The sequence below is a fragment of the Bos indicus x Bos taurus genome, chromosome 2 (assembly GCF_003369695.1).
Source record: "Bos indicus x Bos taurus breed Angus x Brahman F1 hybrid chromosome 2, Bos_hybrid_MaternalHap_v2.0, whole genome shotgun sequence".
In the NCBI taxonomy this organism is placed as follows: domain Eukaryota; kingdom Metazoa; phylum Chordata; class Mammalia; order Artiodactyla; family Bovidae; genus Bos; species Bos indicus x Bos taurus.
In genome coordinates this window covers 56,727,711-56,747,975 of record NC_040077.1, presented here as the reverse complement: position 1 = coordinate 56,747,975, position 20,265 = coordinate 56,727,711, and the positions used below count along the sequence as shown (strand labels likewise).

Sequence of the window (20,265 nt, the reverse complement as noted above, 5' to 3'; positions counted from 1 at the left end):
TATAACTGTTGTTGTTTTAAGTTGATGAGGTTTAAGGTAATTTGTTATGTGGTAATCTATTTCAAAAGAAGAATTCCCTCCCAACCCAACCCAGGAAGCAATTCTTGTTTTTGCCTATAATACCATTACAACTCTGAGATCAGTAAATAAGCAAACTAACCTAGAGGTTATACATCTGAAAAAAAAAAAAGAAAAACTAAAAATGAACACTGCTTTTCACACAATCACTACATTATGAGTTTTATCTAACCTCTTGCAAAGAGGTAGAACAGTACAGGGCAAAACTCTGGGACATAGAATCATGTGAGTAGTTACAAAAAAAAAAAGTGGAAAAAACAGTTGGGAAAGAGATGAGACCTTAGCTGATAAAAGCAACAGAGAAGGAAACGTGGTTCAGTGTCTGGCCTAGTGGCAATTTCATCATTCAAGACGCTGCTGATCTTATAGTACACCATGTCATTGTGCAAAGCTCTGTGATAAAAAAACAGTAACACTTGCTCTGCTCCCAAGAACACTGTAGGATGATGAACGAGACAGACAGAGACACACATACACTTCTCACTGTAATGCAAAGTGATGAGTGTTATGGAAGACTTTTGTATGGTGCATTAACAGAAGAAAAGCATTGACTTCTCAGTGGAGGTGTTCATTGTGTCTGCTGGGAAGCACATGGTGACACAGAGTTACATGCTTTACTGGGGGTTAACACTCATGGAAAGATGGCAGATGGAAAAGCAGGAATGACAAGGGGAGCCTCTGACCAAGACATAGAGCTAATGATGTCTAGTTCCACAGGGAGCTCCTGAGTACAGATTGCCCTTTCAAGGAGTCCTGCTTCAGATAAAAAGAGATGTCCTTGTAATAACTGCTATAATAGTCACTGGCTGGGGGTACCCAGATCCTGGAGTATGACAGCGTGGTTCAAAAATTGACATGGATCCTAGAGGGGGTGACAGCTGGAGGCTTCAGTCAACTGAGCACTGTGTGGCTGAGTGCAGTTGTCTCTTTCAAGGAGACCTGGTCCTTCATGGTGGAGAACAAGGAAGGCTCTCTAAAGCACAGTGTACTTGAACTGTGCTTGGAAGGATGGAAGCAAGGGACGAATGAGACAACAGAGCAGGGGAACTGCATGATCAGAGACACAGAGGCTCGAGGTGGTACTCAGGCTCAGAAAGGCTGGAGGGAAGAATGCTTGTGGAGAAATAACTATATCTGACTGCAGAGGTGGGATGGATAAGAAACCCCATGTGCCACAGAGTTAAAACTTCACCTTAAAAGCAATAAAGGGTTAACAGTTTTGATCAGGGAATTATAATAATCAGATTGATGTTTTATAAACTGTTGTTTAAACCAATATGAGAAAAATAGCCCAAGCATTGCAGGTTGCTGAACTCACGAACTGCTTTATAAAACCATAATATATCTGCTCCATGATAACATGTCTGATGAACAGTAATTATTATATTGTCTTGATTTGCGCTGGAAGTGATAATCGGATATATTGACTTTTAAAAGTAGATGTTTCTTGGAAGTTCACTTGAAGTTTCTAGGATGATAAGATAATTATAGATTAAACTAGTTTCTGGTGAGTTCCTCTGATTTGCCTGATATCTAAGAATCTAATAAAAAAAGGCTTGAACTTTGTGTACCACTGGGCTCTGGCCCTAAAAAGACTTATTTGACTTACTGTGAGAGATTTAAGAAGAGACAGCAAAGGTAAGACTTCAAGGTCTGTCTGCAGGAGAAAATTACCATGGACAAGGAGGCAGGTGGTGGGCTGCATGTATTCAGAAAAGAGCCTGGATATATGAAGGGGATCTGACTTTCTGAGAATACCTGTGTGGCCTGGGAAGGAAAAATCGCTACTAAATATAAGGAACCGTGTTACCCAAAGTCCCAGACACGCTGAATGTATCCCATTTGTGATAGGCAGCTTTGAAATAACACCCAGTGACACCAGCCTACTGAAACTCCTGCTCTTGTGTAATCCCAAATTGAGCACAGGCTAGATCTGATTGGGCTTCCCAGCAGTAAAGAATCCACCTGCCAAAGCAGGATATGTAAAAGACATAGGTTTGCTCCTTGGGTCAGGAAGATTCCTTGGAGTAGGAAATGGCAACCCACTCCCGTATTCTTGCCTGGAGAATCCCAGTGACAAGGGATCCTGGCAACTACAGTCTATGAGGTCACCAAATTGGACACTACTGAGCAACCGAGCACACACGACTGGATCTGGCTATTTGCTTCAAATGAATATAAATGGCAATGGGATGTTAATTCTGAGGTTAGACTGTAAAGACTCTCTTTGTCTGTACCTCTCTCTCTTTCTGGCTCTTCTCACATTCCTGCTCTGATGAGCCTGGTTATGTTGTGAAGTATCCTGTGATGAGACCCAAATAATAAAGAACAGGGGACTTCCTCTAGACAACAGCTAGCAAAGGATTGGAATCTGCCAGCAGCAATATGAGTAAGCTTGAAAGTAGATCCTTCTCCAGTCCAGCTTTTGAATGATACCATAGATCTAAATGGGGCATTCCTGGTGGCTTAGATGGTAAAGAAATCTGCCTGCAATGCAGAAGACCTGGATTCAATCCCTGAGTCAGGACGATCCCCTGGAGAAGAGAATGGCTACCCACTCCAGAATTCTTGCCTGGATAATTCCATGGGCAGAGGAGTCTAGCAGGCTACAGTCCATGCAGTCACAAAGAGTTGGACACAACTGAGTCTCACACACACACACATACACACACACAGACCCATGGCAGCTTGGTCACGGCACCTAAATCAGAGAAAGTAGGTAAGCCTGCCTGGATTCTTGACCCACAAAAATGGAGACAATAGCTGTGTGTTATTTTTAGCTACTAAGTTTTAGTGGAATTTGTTATTGAGCCATAGACAGCTAATACATTATTACAAAAGCAATGGATCCAGAAAGAGAAAAAAAGTTTTCTTACTAGCTAGAGAGAGGCATAAGGTATTTGAACCTGAAACAGGATTCAGGGGATACAAATAGAGTGGGAAAACAAGCTCTAAGGATATCAGAGATCACAAAGGTTAGCACATCTTCCTGGAAAATCTGCACAGAGTATAAGCGGTATGCTTGACTGGCAGAGTCAGGTACTTAGCGGTGGGAATCTAGAGGTGGCCTGTGACACCTGAGCTGCAGGTCTGCAAGATACAAGTAGTGGTCCTGCTTTTATATGAGGCAGGTTTCTCCTTTCTACTCTCCCAACACTCCCCTCCACCCTCCCAAACACGTATCTTAAGACGGGATATGTCTGAGATCCTGCCATTAGAAAGATGTGACGTATTGATCAATTGCAAAATACTCTCATCTTTAAAGGTTCTCTATTTCTTTGCATCTCCGTCACGACCAAGGTAGTCCAACTTTCCACTCTCTCCTGTTTGAACTGTTACAAAAGCCATTAGACTCATTCTTTATCCTTCTTTAATCCATTTCACATGAAATACTGCATGCAACAGGGACATTTTCAATATAACAAAGAGGATTGGGTATTTTATAAACACTTCAATGGCTTTCCATTACATATATTGTGCATAGATATACAGATACATATTCAGTGGCCAAAAAGAAGCCCATACACTTGACCACTGCTTGTCTTACTAGCTTCATCTTATATAAACTTTGTCATCATCTGCTTCTTTCCCAGATATTTTTAAATTTCACAACCACACTGATCACTCACCAAGCTCTGACAGTTTTACTTCACAAGTACTTCTGAATACACTTCCTCTCCATCACAACTAGGTCAGTCTCTAGGTTGTATGGTCTGTTTTCTGTCATTTTTTCTAACTTATTTTATAATACTATGTCTGTAAATTGAATATCATGTAATTACATGCTTATTTCATTCATTAGATATTTACTTTCATTTCTTTCTTCATTCATTAGAATTTAAGCTTTGTGAGAGCAGAAATCATATGTACCTTGTTTACTCTTATATTCTCAGTACCTAGCATAGTACCAGTTTATATTAGGTATTATTTAAACATTTGGTGGATGAAAAGGTAGATAGAACTGAGTAACATTAATATCTCTCTTTTATCCCAGATTCTATTAAATAATGTCCAGAATTCCCCAAACTAGAAACCGAGGACTCTATCTAAGAAGTCTCAGGATCCTTCACCCTTGCACTCCCTCCACAACCCGGTCTGTCACTCACCAAGCTTTGACAGTTTTATTCCACAAATACTCCTGAATCCAGTTCCTCTCCTTCATGACTACCACAGTTATCTCAATGTAAAATGACAACTTCCTAATTAGACTTCAATAATCTTTTCAAATTTTAAAATAAAATAAAAGAATGACATGGCTTATATTTCTTTTTTGTACAAATTTTGAATTTGTAATTAATATATTTAGTTAAATGTGCTTACAATTGATAAGTTTAACACCTTTAATACTCATAATAACACCTTGGTGGAACCTATACTGATTTGCTTATTTATCATTTGTATAAATAAGCAATTGAAACAGTGTATAACTTTTCAAAGGCTGCAAGGCTCCTAAGTGAAAGTTACTAGCAGAAGATGAACATATTATTGGGTTTGGAATCAACAGATATAGTAGAACTGGTGAGATAGAATTCTGGTTCCATAGTCCATACTCTATTTTAATATTTATTTTACTTATTAATTCAGCTACATCGAGTCTTAGTTGTGTCGTGCAGGATCTTTCATTCCAGCACACGATTTAGTAGTCGCAGTGCATGGGCTTAGTTGCTCCATAGCATGTGGGATCTTAGTTCCCCAACCAGGGGTCAAACCTTCATCTCCTGCATTGCAAGACAGATTCTTAACCTCTGGACCACCAGGGAAGTCCCTATACTCTTAAAACCTCACTTTCCAGCCACTTATTGAAATTCTCCTTCATATATTTGGCATAATTATATTTCTAAAGCACAGATGTGGCTCTGCCATACTCTCATACCTGTCCTACACCCCTTCCTTGACAACAGGACAAGATCTAAGTACAACAGTGTGACATACAGGACTTTGCATATTGTGATGTCTTCCACATCCTATGCTCCTCCTTTGCCATTGCTGGTTTGTACCTTGCCCTCAAGCCTTATACAACTGGTTATACGTTCCCTCACATACTGTGTTCTTCTGGTCTCTGTATATTTGCTGATGCTCTTCTCTTCCTCCGGAAAACCTTCCCTCATTCTGAGCTCAGAGGCTTAGATAAATGTCACTTATCCTTCAAGATTAACCTCTGCTGCTGCTGCTAAGTTGCTTCAGTCATGTCCGACTCTGTGCAACCCCATAGACGGCAGCCCACCAGGCTCCCCCGTCCCTGGGATTCTCCAGGCAAGAATACTGGAGTGGGGGTTGCCATTTCCTTTTCTTAACCTCAGGTACTCTTTAATCCAGATGACTTTCCACTGCTGGTTTTCTTTCCTCTATACAACCATTATTTCACTTTCTCTATCATTTTGAAGGCTTTTTTTTTTTTTTTTCTTCTGCATATGTGTTTTCTCCACAATGGGCTGTAAACACTTGAAAGCAAGAACTGTATCTCATATTTTGACATCCAGTAGCAATCACCATGACTGACACACGGCAGGCATCAAAAAGTAATTGTCAAAGAGAACTAAGAGGGAATAGATAGGAGGCAGAGAGGAAACAAATCTCTATTGATTTAGATCAAACACTATAGCAGACATTTCAAACTTGTCATTTCATCCAAGACTTTGCAAAAAATATGATCTAGGTGGTGTGGCAATTATTTATTTAATAGAAAAAAAAACGAATGCTCATTGAAATTAAACAACTTGTTCAGTTTTTCTTTATTAGTAGAATTTAAATGTAGCTTTGACTCTATAAAACAAAGTAAATTCCATGGATATTATGTATAGTCTACCTTTCCTGGGAAAAATATTTTTATAATAATAACTACCATTTATGGTGTAATTACCTTATCTAACATATTCCACCCAAACACATTCTTTTTATTCATTTATATTCATTCCAGTGAGTGTTTATTAAGCACATGCTATAATCAGACAATATTCTAGTGAACTGGGATATAGCAGTAAATAAAACAGAAAAAAATCCCTTCTGTCCTTGGAATTTGCATTTAAGAAGAAAAGGAGAAGATGATAAATTAATATATTCATGAAATATATCAGTTGGTTAATAAACACTGGAAAAAGTGAGTTAATATATATGGGACATGGAGGGGAAAGTGGGAGTGTTTCCTTTTATAAACAGAGTAGTAAGAAAACTCTCACTCTTGACATGTGAGTTGGAACTAGAAAGAAACATACTTCTATACTTGGCCTGTACAGCCAGGAATGCAAAGTGGCAGGAATGGGAGAAGAGGAGAAGACATTAGTTGAAGATGAGGTCAGAGTAGTAGGGATCGGGGTTGGAGGTGTGGACACAGTAGACCTCTGACTGACTTTTATTCTCACAAGTTGTGAAACTATTGAGCAGAGAAGCAACATGATCTGACATATTTTGGAAAGATCACTCTGACTACTGTGTTGAAGAAATACTACAAGGAGGCAAGGCCAGTGAGGAGGCCAGTTAGGAAGATATTTCAATAATTTATCTAAAAGACTGAGGTGGCTGAAATGAGGAGTCAATACAGATAGTGAGAATGGTGGAATTTGGAACATATTTCAAACAGAAAGCAGAAAGAATTTGCTATGAATTAGATGTTTGGAGAAGGAAATGGCAACCCACTCCAGTGTTCTTGCCTGCAGAATCCCAGGGACGGGGGAGCCTGGTGGGCTGCCGTCTATGGGGTCTCACAGAGTCGGACACGACTGAAGCGACTTAGCAGCAGCAGCAGCAATTTTGTTAGACAAAGGGAGTAAAATGTAAAATTTCATTGTGGTTCTTGATTTAATGTATAGAATGGATGTATAAAAATGTCCAATAACATTCAGTAAACGTGAAAACATGTACTTTTGTCATTATTTCTTTATAGCAATACTACAAAGATTACTATCCAAGTACTATATAGTAATTTGGATAATTTGTATCAGTTCAGTTCAGTTCAGTTGCTCAGTCGTGTCCGACTCTTTGAGACCCCACGAATTGCAGCACGCCAGGCCTCCCTGTCCATCACCAACTCCCGGGGTTCACTCAAACTCACGTCCATCGAGTCAGTGATGCCATCCAGCCATCTCATCCTCTGCCGTCCCCTTCTCCTCCTGACCCCAATCCCTCCCAGCATCAGAGTCTTTTCCAATGAGTCAACTCTTCGCATGAGGTGTCCAAAGTACTGCAGTTTCAGCTTCAGCATCATTCCTTCCAAAGAACACCCAAGACTGATCTTTAGAATGGACTGGTTGGATTTCCTTGCAATCCAAGGGACTCTCAAGAGTCTTATCCAACACCACAGTTCAAAAGCATCAATTCTTCGGTGCTCAGCTTTCTTCACAGTCCAACTCTCACATCCATAGATGACTACTGGAAATACCATAGCCTTGACTAGATGGACCTTTGTTGCCAAAGTAATGTCTCTGCTTTTTAATATGCTGTCTAGGTTGGTCAGAACTTTCTTTCCAAGGAGTAAGAGTCTTTTAATTTCATGACTGCAATCACCATCTGCAGTGATTTTGGAGCCCCCAAAAATAAAGTCTGACACTGTTTCCATTGTTTCCCCATGTATCTGTCATGAAGTGATGGGACCGGATGCCAAGATCTTAGTTTTCTGAATGTTGAGGTTTAAGCCAACTTTTTCATTCTCCTCTTTAACTTTCATCAAGAGGCTTTTTAGTTCCTCTTCGCTTTCTGCCATAAGGGTAGTGTCATCTGCATATCTGAGATTATTGATATTTCTCCCAGCAATCTTGATTCCAGCTTGTGCTTCCTCCAGCCCAGCGTTTCTCGTGATGTACTCTGCATATAAGTTAAATAAGCAGGGTGACAATATAAAGCCTTGATGTACTCCTTTTCCTGTTTTGAACCAGTCTGTTGTTCCATGTCCAGTTCTAACTGTTACTTCTTGACCTGCATATAGGTTTCTCAAGAGGCAGGTCAGGTGGTCAGGTATAATTTGTATATGTCTATATTATTTGAAGAAAAATCTATAGTACTATAGTAGTCTATAGTACTTAACTACAAAAGTGGTCAAAATTGCTCTTTCAAAAAATTTCACAAAAATTACTGTTTGACTCAAAATGGGTTAAAGACCTAAATGCAAGACAGAAACTATAAAACTCTTAGAGTAAAACATAGGCAGAAAACTCTCTAACATAAATCATAGCAAGATCCTCTATAACCCACCTCCAAGAATAATAGAAATAGAAACAAAAATAAACAAATTGGACCTAATTAAACTTAAAAGCTTTTCCACAATGAAGGAAACTATAAGCAAAGTGAAATGATAGCCCTCAGAATGAGCAAAAATAATAGCAAACGAAAGAACTGACAATTAATTTCTGAAATATATATGTAGATCATGCAGCTCAATACCAGAAAAATGAACAACCTAATCAAAAAGTGGGCAAAAGACCAAAACAGGCATTTCTTCAAAGAAGACATACAGATGGCTAATAAACACGTGAAAAGATGGTCAACATCACTCATTATTAGAAAAATGCAAATCAAAACTACAATGAGGTAACATCTCACGCCAGTCAGAATGGCCATCATCAAAATGTCTACAAACAATAAATGCTGGAAAGGTTGCAGAGAAAAGGAAACCCTCCTACACTAGTGGTGGGAATGCAAACTGGCACAGCCACTATGGAGAACAGTGTGCAGATTGCTTTAAAAATTGAGAACAGAACTGCCATATGACCCAGAAATCCCATTGCTGGGCATACACCCCAAGGATACCAGAATTGAATCAGACACATGTACCCCAATGTTCATTGCAGCACTTTTTACAATAGCCAGGACATGGAAGCATCCTAGATGTCCATCAGTAGATGAATGGATATCAAATACACAATTACTCAGCTATAAAACGGACACATTTGAGTCCATTCTAAGGAGGTAGATGAACCTGGTGCCTATTATACAGAGTGAAGTAAGTCAGAAAGAAAAAGACAAATGCTGTATATTAACACATACACATGGGAATTAGAAAGATGTTACTGACAATCCTACATGCAGGGCAGCAATGGAGACACAGATGTAAGGAACAGACTTTTGGACTCAGTGGGAGAAGGTGAGGACGTGATGATTTGGAGACGAGCATTGAAACATGTACATTACCATCCATGTAAACTAGATGTCCTGGACAAGTTCGATAAATGAAGCAGGGCACCCAAAGCCAGTGCTCTGAGACAACCTAGAGGGATAGGGTGGGGAACTAGGCGGGAAGGGGGTTCAGGCTAGGGGAGACACATGTATACCTGTGGCTGATTCATGTCGATGTATGGCAAAAACCATCACAATACAGTTATTATCTTCTGTTTAAAATTAATTAATTAAAAAATATTGTTTGAAAACATATAAAATGGTTATCACATTCTGCCTTCTATTTTTATTACTTGTATTGGTATTTACTGCACTTGGCAAAAATATAGCCTATCTCAAAGGATTTGTAAGCATAAATATTTTTTACACTTTTTTATTTTTTTGCCAATGAGAAATCAAATACCTCTGACCTGTTCCTTGGGAGACTGGAGCTACTTTCATGACTATGCAAGTCAAAACTTGTCATGTTTATTGACTAAGAAGACCTTGAGCTCTTTTTATCTACTGTGCATATATAAAATTAGAGCTTTAAATGAGGCTACTGAGTAATGATATGAAAATAATCATGAAGGGCACTACCATTTTTTGAGATGTAAGTGTGTTTGTGTGACTTTATCACACAGTCGCTGAGTCGGTCTGACTCTTTGCAACCCGATAGACTACAGCCCGTCAGGCTCCCTGTCCATGAGATTCTCTAGGCAAGAATACTGGAGTGGGTTGCCATGCCCTCCTCCAGGGAAACTTCCCAACCCATGGATCGAAGCCAGGTCTCCCACATTGCAGGCAAATTTTTTTTTATCATCTAAGCCACCAGGGAAGCCCTTGTGTGACTATAAATGTGATATAGTAAAGCAGAAGAAATGAAGCCAGAGGAGAAAAATGGATGAAAACGCACAAGGAATGCAGTACTAAAAGGGTATCATTGAGACCTTAAAAGTAAAGGAAATACATTTTTTCCTTTGGTGGTGTGAACACCTGAAAAAGGACTCAAACAGACCAACAGTCAATGGCAGTGTTTCCTTGGTTATGTTTATTGGATGATACTAGTTTAGATTTTAGCTAACCTGGAGGCATCACAACAAAAGAAATGTCAGCAGAATATAATACTATTGATCTGACATTTACTCATGAAATTATCTTCCAACAATCTTTGCTGAGGCATCCTATTACTACCTTTATTTTCTCCACAATGCACAGAAAAATAAACTCACTTCATCCTGAACATTCAATATGCTATGAGAATTTGGCATGAACTTGCATTGTTGTTCTAACCTTCCTGTAAGTATCAGTTGGGAAAGGCAACAGAAGAGATGAAGACTGTTAATAGAATTGATTAATTCTCCAGGAAAAAAAGAAGAGAGAAGGGGTAGAAAATAATAAATCACATTCTCTCAGCTTGGTGGTCAACATCTGGCAGTATATAAAATGCTTTTGAGAGTTCAACGGTAGTTATCAGTATCAGATAGTCATTTGTTAAAAGATGAAAAAGATTCAGTGTTTAAAGTAACAAGTATAAGATGGGAAAATAACAACTTAAAAAGAGAGAAAATTATAATAACAGACAGCTGAAACCTGCCTTGTCAAATAGTCACTCTGGGAGAATGTACAGTAATGGGATGCATGTATCGTTGATAAAATTGGAGGAGTTGTTATTTTGGAATTGTCTTGAGGATTAGTTTTTAAACTACCCAAGAAAATGAAAGAGATGAAAAGAAAATTCAAACTGAAATATAACCAAAGGAAATGAAGCAGAATAATAAAAGCAGCTAAAGCAAATATCTTCAAGTATGGTCTTGGGACAGAGCGTGAATTATCAGCATCACTCTTCATCAGATTATTCTTCTCCCTTCCTCAACAATCCAGAACTTGCCAGAACAGAAGACAAGAGAAATAATAGATTCTTACTACAATGAAATAATTATTAAAATTATTCTATGCCCTCCTCCAGGGGAACTTCCCAAACCATATATAATAACAAAATTATTATATGTGTAAAATATAGAAAACCTGCTCAAGTCAAAAAGCCAACTATACACTTTTCCATTGTTCAGACTGACCAGATTCCAATAAAAACTCCTATCTGCTTAGTTCCACCATAATGACACCCACAGAATGACCAATAACTTGAAATTTTCTCTTTTAAACAAAGCCACTTAAAAGAAATAACTTTAAAATTACATTATCACCCAAAGAATCTGAATAAAGACAAACTTTCAGTGACTTCTGAAAGAAGTATATTTCTTCTTTAGTAAGACAAAATATCTTTATTTCCATTCTTCCTTGATATAGAACTGTTATGGTTCGATACATAACAGTTTCAGCTTCCCAGATGGCTCAGTGGTAAAGAATCCACCTGTGATGAAGGAGACACAGGATATACGGATCTGATCCCTGAGTCAGGAAGATCCCCTGGAGGAGGAAATGGCAACCCATTCTAGTATTCTTGTCTGGAAAATCCCATGGACAGAGCATCCTGATGGGCTGCAGTCCATAAGGCTGCAAAGAGTCAGTCGCGATTAAGCATGCGTGCACACAGCACATAACAGTTTATAAATTTGGGTTACCTTCTAGTCTGCCAATACAATTTAGTATTTTGAAAAAACTTAGCATTTTCAAATTCTCCTTGGTGTCTATGTCTTAAGTGCACAAAATTTCCATTTCAACTTCTTAACTTCAGAGATAGTAAAAGATGAGGAGCACAATTAACACACATAGATGCACTGACCAAGTAAAGGAATACATTTTACTAAGTTTACTCCAAAGATGAAAAGAACTGAAACAGTTGTTTTACCTGGGATCAAAAGCAATTCAGAGCAGTAGAGGTAGTAGCCTGAGGGTTATAGCACATTGAAACATTCTGAGTAGGTGTTGATGTATTTTTAACTATGGGGGGAAAAGTAAGCTTTGATTTACTCCATTTGGAACTAGAAACTAGCTAGTCCTGACAGGTGTTTTACTGCATTAAGCATATGGGCCTCAAATGTCGATGACACCCCTACTGCTTTCGTTTTTTAAGTCAGCCTATTAATAACACCTGACAGCTGGGTCAAAAGCATATGCTGTTTAGCCTTATTGTGACATTCTGGCTCATCAGGACACCACTAGTGATTATTCAACCTTGAGAGTGCAATCTTGTAGTCTTCTGAAATTATGACTGCTCAACAGAGTGAAACAATCCATAAATTCCAGCCAGAAAACTTTATAAGTTTGTCTATATACTGTAACTGAGTTTACTGACCCAAGTGGTCAAATTCTCTTAAGTGTGAAGCAAAATCACCCTTTAGAGTAGATGGAATGGATGGATCTATAATGTTACGATTTAAGGGGTCTTAGCATGGAATGCTGCTCAATACAAATACTCCTAGAGAGGGTAACACCCATTTATTCTCATTTGCTAATACAGAATTAGAAAATCTTCACAACTAGGTTGGGTATAGAGAAGCTAAAGTTAAGAAGTTTAAGGAGGCAGTTGTGTAAAAAAAAAAAAAAAAAGAGCACACAATGCAAGAAAAGAATCTACAATAGAAAGATAACCGATACTGCTAATTGTAAAATTCAGTTTTTATCTGGGGCTCACTGTGTGAACTTTTATGCACTGCAAATACATGGGTCCACTTATTTTCACAGCCTCAGGTTACCAGGGTCTAGGGATTAAATGCATAAAACACAATGGCTAAGAAGCAGGTCTGACAAAAGAATCAAACACCAAGTGAACCAACAAAAATATCCAAAGTCAACATCCATTCCTTATAATAGTCACTGAAGCAGAGAAGCTCAGAAAAAGACAGAGGAACATGTTGTGTGTGAGGATAAATATATTCCTCTTTTTATGGATCAATAGCCTAGAACTCTATTTATTGGATTCCACAAACTTAAAGTAATATCAAATCTCAAAGAAAACAAAGTAAAAAAAAATCACTCCTAGATATTTCCTTCCTTCCTTCCTTTTCTCTTTACCCCTTTCCTTTTTTCTTTCCTGCTCTTTATTATCTATCTACTGATTTAATGATCTATTTCTTTTTTAATTGAAATGTAGTATATACTATAGAGCTGACACCCCACTCAAGTACTCTTGCCTGGAAAATCCCATGGACGGAGGAGCCTGGTGGGCTGCAGTCCATGGGGTCGCTAAGAGTCGGACATGACTGAGCGACTTCCCTTTCACTTTTCACTTTCATGCATTGGAGAAGGAAATGGCAACCCACTCCAGTGTTCTTGCCTGGAGAATCCCAGGGACAGGGGAGCCCAGTGGGCTGCCATCTATGGGGTCGCACAGAGTCAGACACGACTGAAGCGACTTAGCAGCAGCAGCAGCAGCACAGAGCTACATATACCTATATACTTCTTTATTTCTGTTGGAGTTCTCTCTTGATCTCTAAATTAATTTAGATCATTTGTCAGTGAACCCTGAGTGGGCAGAAGTAGGGCCAGAGAAATCTGATATGCAGACCAACACTTATCCTGCAGAAGTCATTAAAAGCAGCCAACGTGATTCTGCTAAACATTCTTCAAACATTCTTCACCTGATAAGATAGAGGATAAGCATCTGGGTGCTTCTTATTACAAGAATAAGAGCAATAAAATATGAATTTTATGACAATATTTTGATGATCCAGACAGATTCCCTGCCAGGAATTCTCCTGAAGGGGTTTTCTGAAATGAGTTTCAAGGACTGCAAACTCGTGGAATGTCCTGACTACCAAGGAGTAGGAATAAGGCCAGTAATAAAATTACTAAAGTTTGGGGAGAAAAGCAACAACTGCACTTTCATTCTCAAAAAGTTGAAAGCTATATCATAGTCCACAGAGCCTATGATTAAGACAACAGTTGTAGCTATGGACCAGGCAAAATAGAAGCTCAGACACCTACCTTCATTTAGATCATTGTCAGTGAATCCTGAGTGGGCAGAAGTAGGGCCAGAGAAATCTGATGTGCAGACCAATACTTATCCTGCAGAAGTCATTAAAAGCTTTTTAATGATACACATTTTAGACAAGTGGGTATACTTTATTTTCTTGGCACAATACCAAGGACATTGACCATCTCCAAAACAGTATCCCTCACTAAAAGCTGAGGTTGTTTTATACGAGTGTGTATATGTATGAGACAGTGTTTTCTGTATTTGGTGAATTGAAAATAAATTTAAGTGATGCTATTCAGCCCTAAATCCATAGTTGAAATCAATATCTTATGTTGGGCCTCCCTGGTGGGGCTAGTGGTAAAGAACACACTCGCCAATGCTGGAGACATAAGAGATGCAGGATTGATCCCTGGGTCAAGAGGATCCCCTGGAGGAGGGAATGACAATCCACTCCAGTAGCCTTGGCTGGAGAATTCCATGGACAGAGGAGCCTGGTGAACTAAGGTCTATAGAGTCGCAAAGAGTCTGACATGACTGAAGTGACTTAGCACGCATGTATACACCAGGCTAGTTAAAGAACAATTAGCTAAATTTCCATCCATTTTTGCATGGAAGTACATATTAAAATATATCATTTACTTTAAGTTTAATAACTACAACGTACACATACACAATTGCTTTAACTTTTATATGAGACATTGGAACTATAATTGAAACAACCTGCTGCTGCTGCTGCTGCTGCTGCTGCTGCTAAGTCGCTTCAGTCGTGTCCAACTCTGTGTGACCCCATAGACGGCAGCCCACCAGGCTCCCCCGTCCCTGGGATTCTCCAGGCAAGAACACTGGAGTGGGTTGCCATTTCCTTCTCCAATGAATGAAAGTGAAAAGTGAAAGTGAAGTCGCTCAGTCGTGTCTGACTCTCGCGACCCCATGAACTGCAGCCCACCAGGCTCCTCCATCCATGGGATTTTCCAGGCTAGAGTACTGGAGTGGGGTGCCATTGCCTTCTTGGAAAACAACCTAGAAGTCTTTAAAAAAATTGTATGACAAAACTGTTAACACTAGTTTCAGAGGTATGCATTATAATTGCTTTTGTTTGTTGTTGTTTTCTAAAATATTTAGCACTGTGTTTTTTCTGTTTTGCTTTTTGTTTTTTTCTTCCATTAGGATTGAGCTTCCATTAGGATGAGCTTTGCATGCAGTGAAACTGACTTACTATGAATCTGAGGAGGGGCAGAAATAGGGTCCTATTGATAAATTTTGAATAATCTGCAAAAAAAAAAAAAACAAAACTGTTCAGCTACACTATACTTAGAATATCCTTCAGAGATGCAGACTTTGAAATACAATGTAACCTTAACATTAACAACACAATTTTTTTTTCCTTCTGGTGATTGATCAGAGAAAGTACCCTCCCCTCTCCTATTCCTGATACTGCACAGCAATTATATTTTATTTCACTTTTTGAATTGTATTTTACTAGGTGTCATTTATTCATTCCAATTGAAAAGCGAGGCACTTAAATATTTTAACCAATGAGGCATTTGAAATGATTTTAACCAGTTTTATCATTTTCTCTAACCTTTAAAAGACATCAATATTTTCTTACTTCTCCTTGCAGAATGACTAGGGCTATGTAACAATAATCATTTCCTCCTATGAGGATTTTATTTTATTTTTTTTGTTGGAGAAGACTCTTTTTTTTTTTTAAACTTTACATAATTGTATTAGTTTTGCCAAATATCAAAATGAATCCGCCACAGGTATACATGTGTTCCCCATCCTGAACCCTCCTCCCTCCTCCCTCCCCATACCATCCCTCTGGGTCGTCCCAGTTAAAACAATCACAGAAAACTAACCAATCTGATCACATGGACCACAGTCTTGTCTAACTCAATGAAACTATGAGCCATGCCATGTATGGCCACCAAAGACAGATAGATCATGGTGGAGAGTTCTGACAAAACATGATTCACTGGAGAAGAGATTGACAAACCACTTCAGTATTCTTGCCTTGAGAACCCCATGAACAGTATGAAAAGGCAAAAAGATAGGACACTAAAACATGAACTCCCCAGGTTGGGAGGTACCCAATATGCTACTAGAGATGAGTGGAGAAATAATTCCAGTAAGAATGAAGACATGGAGCCAAAGCAAAAACAACACCCAGCTGTGGATGTGACTGGTGATGCAAGTAAAGTCTGATGCTGTAAAAAGAGCAATATCGCATAGGAATCTGGAATGTTAGGTCCATGAATCAAGGCAAATTGTAAGTGGTCAAACAGGAGATGGAAAGAGTGAGCATCAACATTTAAGGAATCAGTGATCTACTCAGATGACCATTATATCTACTACTGTGAGCAAGAATCCCTTAGAAGAAATGAAGTAGTCATCATAGTCAACAAAAGAATCTGAAATACAGTACTTGGATGTAATCTCAAAAATGACAGAATGGTCTCTGTTCATTTCCAAGGCAAACCAATCAATATCACAGTAATCCAAGTCTATGCCCCAAAGAGTAATGCTGAAGAAGCTGAAGTTGAACAGTTCTATGAAGACCTACAAGACCTTTTAGAACTAATACTCAAAAAAGATGCCTTTTTCATTATAGGGGACTGGAATGCAAAAGTAGAGAGTCAAGAAATACCTGGAGAAGCAGGCAAATTTGTCCTTGGAGTACAGAATGAAGCAGGGCAAAGGGGAATAGTTTTGCAAAGAGAATGAACTGGTCATAGCAAACACCCTCTTCCGACAACACAAGAGAAGACTCTACACATGGACATCAACAGATGGTCAATACCTAAATAAGACTGATTTTATTCTTAATAGACAAAGATGGAGAAGCTCTATACAGTCAGCAAAAAGAAGAAGAGGAGCTGACTATGGCTCAGATCATGAACTCCTCATTGCCAAATTCAGACTTAAATTGAAGAAAGTGGGGAAAACCACTAGACCATTCAGGTATGACCTAAATCAAATCCTGACGATTATACAGTGGAAGTGACAAATAGATTCAAGGGATTAGATCTGATAGAGTGCCTAAAGAACTATGAATGGAGATTCCTGACATTGTACAGGAGACAGTGATCAAGACTATCCCCAAGAAAGAGAAATGCAAAAAGGCAAAACGGTTGTTTTAGGAGGCCTTACAAATAGCTGATAAAAGAAGAGAAGCTAAGGGCTAAGGAGAAAGGAAAGATATATCCATTTGAATGCAGAGTTCCAAAGAATAGTAAGATGAGATAAGAAAGCCTTGCTCAGGAATCAATGAAACGAAATAGAGAAAAATAATAGAATGAGAAACAGAATGGGATCTATTCAAAAAAATTAGAGATACCAAGGGAACATTTCATGCAAAGATGGGCACAATAAAGGACAGAAATGGTATGGACCTAACAGAAGGAGAAGATATTAAGAAGACATGGCAGAAATACACAGAAGAACAAGATAAACAAGATCTTTACAACCCAGATAATCATGATGGTGTGATCACTCACCTAGAGTTAGACATCCTGGAATGCGAAGTCAAGTGAACCTTACGAAGCATCACTACAAACAAAGCTAGTGGAGGTGATGGAATTCCAGTTCAGCTATTTCAAATCCTAAAAGATGATGCTGTGGAAGCACTGCACTCAATATGTCAGATCCTTTGTAAAACTCTGCAGTGGCCACAGGACTGGAAAGTTTCAGTTTTCATTCCAATCCCCAAAAAAGGCAATACCAAAGAATGCTCAAACTCCCTCACAATTGCACTCATCTCATATGCTAGCAAAGTAATGCTCAAAACTCTCCCTCCCAGGCTTCAACAGTATGTGAACTGTGAAATTCCAGATGTTCAAGCTGGATTTAGAAAAGGCAGAGGAACCAGAGATCAAATTGCCAACATTTGTTGGATCATTGAAAAAGTGAGAGAGTTTCCAGAAAAATGTCTACTTCCACTTTATTGACTATGCCAAAGCCTTTGGCTGTGAGGATTACAACAAACTGTGGAAAATTCTTAAAGAGATGGGAATACCAGACCACATGACCTGCCTCCTGAGAAATCTGTATTCAGGTCAAGAAACAACAGTTAGAACTGGACATGGAACAACAGACTAGTTCCAAATCAGGAAAGGAGTATGTCAAGCCTGTATATTGTCACCTTGCTGATTTAACTTATATGCAGAGTACATCATGAGAAATGCTGGACTGGATGAAGCACAAACTGGAATCAAGATTGTCAGAAGAAATATCAATAATCTCTGATATGCAGATGACACCACTGTTATGGCAGAAAGTGAAGAAGAACTAAAGAGCTTCCTGATGAAATTTAAAGAGGAGAATGAAAAAGTTGGCTTAAATCTCAACGTTCAGAAAACTAAGATTATGGCATCTGGTCCCATCACCTCATGGCAAACAGGTGGGGAAACAATGGAGACAATGATAGACTATTTTGGGGGGCTCCAAAATCTGCAGATGTTGACTGCAACCATGAAATTAAAAGAAGTTTGCTCCTTGGAAGAAAAGTTATCACCAACCTAGATAGCATATTAAAAAGCAGAGACATTACTTTGCCAAAAAAAGGTCCATCCATTCAAATCTATGGTTTTCCCAGTAGTCATGTTATGGATGTGAGAGTTGGACTGTAAAGAAGGCTGAGCACCTAAGAATTGATGCTTTTGAACTGTGGTGTCGGAGAAGACTCTTGAGAGTCCCTTGGATTGCAAGGAGATCCAACTAGTCCATCCTAAAGGAAATCAATCCTGAATATTCATTGGAAGGACTGAAGCTATAACTCCAATACTTTGGCCATCTGATGTGAAGAACTGACTCATTTGAAAAGACCCTGATGCTGGGAAAGATTGAGGGCAGAAGGAGAAGGGGATGACAGAGGATGAGATGGTTGAATGGCATCATCAACTCAATGGACACGAGTTTGAGTGAACTCTGGGAATTGGTGATGGACAGGGAGGCCTGGCATGCTGCAGTCCATGAGGTCAGTAAGAGTTGGCCATGACTGAGTGACTGAACTGAACTGAATTGAAGTGTGAAAATGCAAGAGTTGAATGTAACTAGTGCTTTGGTAAAGAAAATGCATGGTGAGGAAGGGGTAGATCAGCAAGAGAAATGCTTGCTAGCTTCCAGTAAAATAGCTTATTAAAATGAAAGGATCAGAAATACATGCTCTAACAGGGTGCCTCAAAGTCCTTATGGTGCAATGAACCAGGACCCTGCAGGGCCCTTACGAGTGCAAAAGCTTTTCCTTCCTCCATGTCCCCCATTTCTTGTTTGTAGGAAAAAGATTTCAGCCTCCTAGACCTTCCCTGAGTTCCAAAGGGCAGATTCAAACAGTTACTAATTAGAGAAGAGGGAGAATGCAGCAACAAAGCAAAGCCAGTCAGGAAACAATACTGGAGGGAACGTGCGTGCTATGCATGCTCGCTATACATGCTGAGTCATGTCCAACTCTTTACAACCCCATGGACTGTAGCCCACCACGCTCCTCTATCCATGGGATTTCCCAGGCAAGAATACTGGAGTAGGTTGCCATTTCCTATTCCTAGGGTTCTTCCTGACCCAGGGTTCCAACCAGAGAGTCTCTAGTGTGTCTTGCATTAGCATTAGCAGCTATGGGGCAGGGTCCTGGTTCCTCCTCAAGGAATATGTACCACAACCTGACACTTATCTCTGAGTTCTTCTACAGGAGCTGGGGCCCCCAGTCTGGCAGAGGTAACTCGAGGAGGACAACTTCAGGCTGAGCACAAGCACTGGACCCCAGTATGGTTGGAAAGTGATAGCTGATGCCTGGGATTTCTGGAATACCACCCTTTTACATCACCACCAACCAATCCAAAGGAAGTCACACACTCTGTAGGCCCTCCACTCCCCTCCACAAATTTGCCTAAAAACTCTTCCCTGAGGACTGTTCAGGGAGTTTGGGTCTTCCTGAACACCAGCTGCCTGCTCTCCTTGCTCAGCCCTTGGGATAAACCTTTTTTTGCTCCATCCCTGAGATTTCAGTTTGTTTGGCCTCACTGTATGTCAAGCACAGGAGCTTAGGTTCGACAACAGTACTTCTGTCTGGTAAGCACAATGTTTTGGGGTGTCAGATGTCCTTACAGAGTAGACACTGGTAAGGAATGTGGCGTGGGCTAGTCACAGACACGTAAGACTTCCTTTCTCTCTATTCTGTTATGAACACCTAGAGGGGGGAGCACATCCTTTCAGTCACCATTCCTGTT

General features: G+C 39.4%; 1 pseudogene; it reads right to left on the bottom strand.

The window, feature by feature from the left end:
- Positions 1–19,296, bottom strand: part of LOC113900244 — a 142,507-nt pseudogene extending 123,211 nt beyond the window's left edge.
- Between the last annotated feature and the right edge of the window lie 969 nt (positions 19,297–20,265).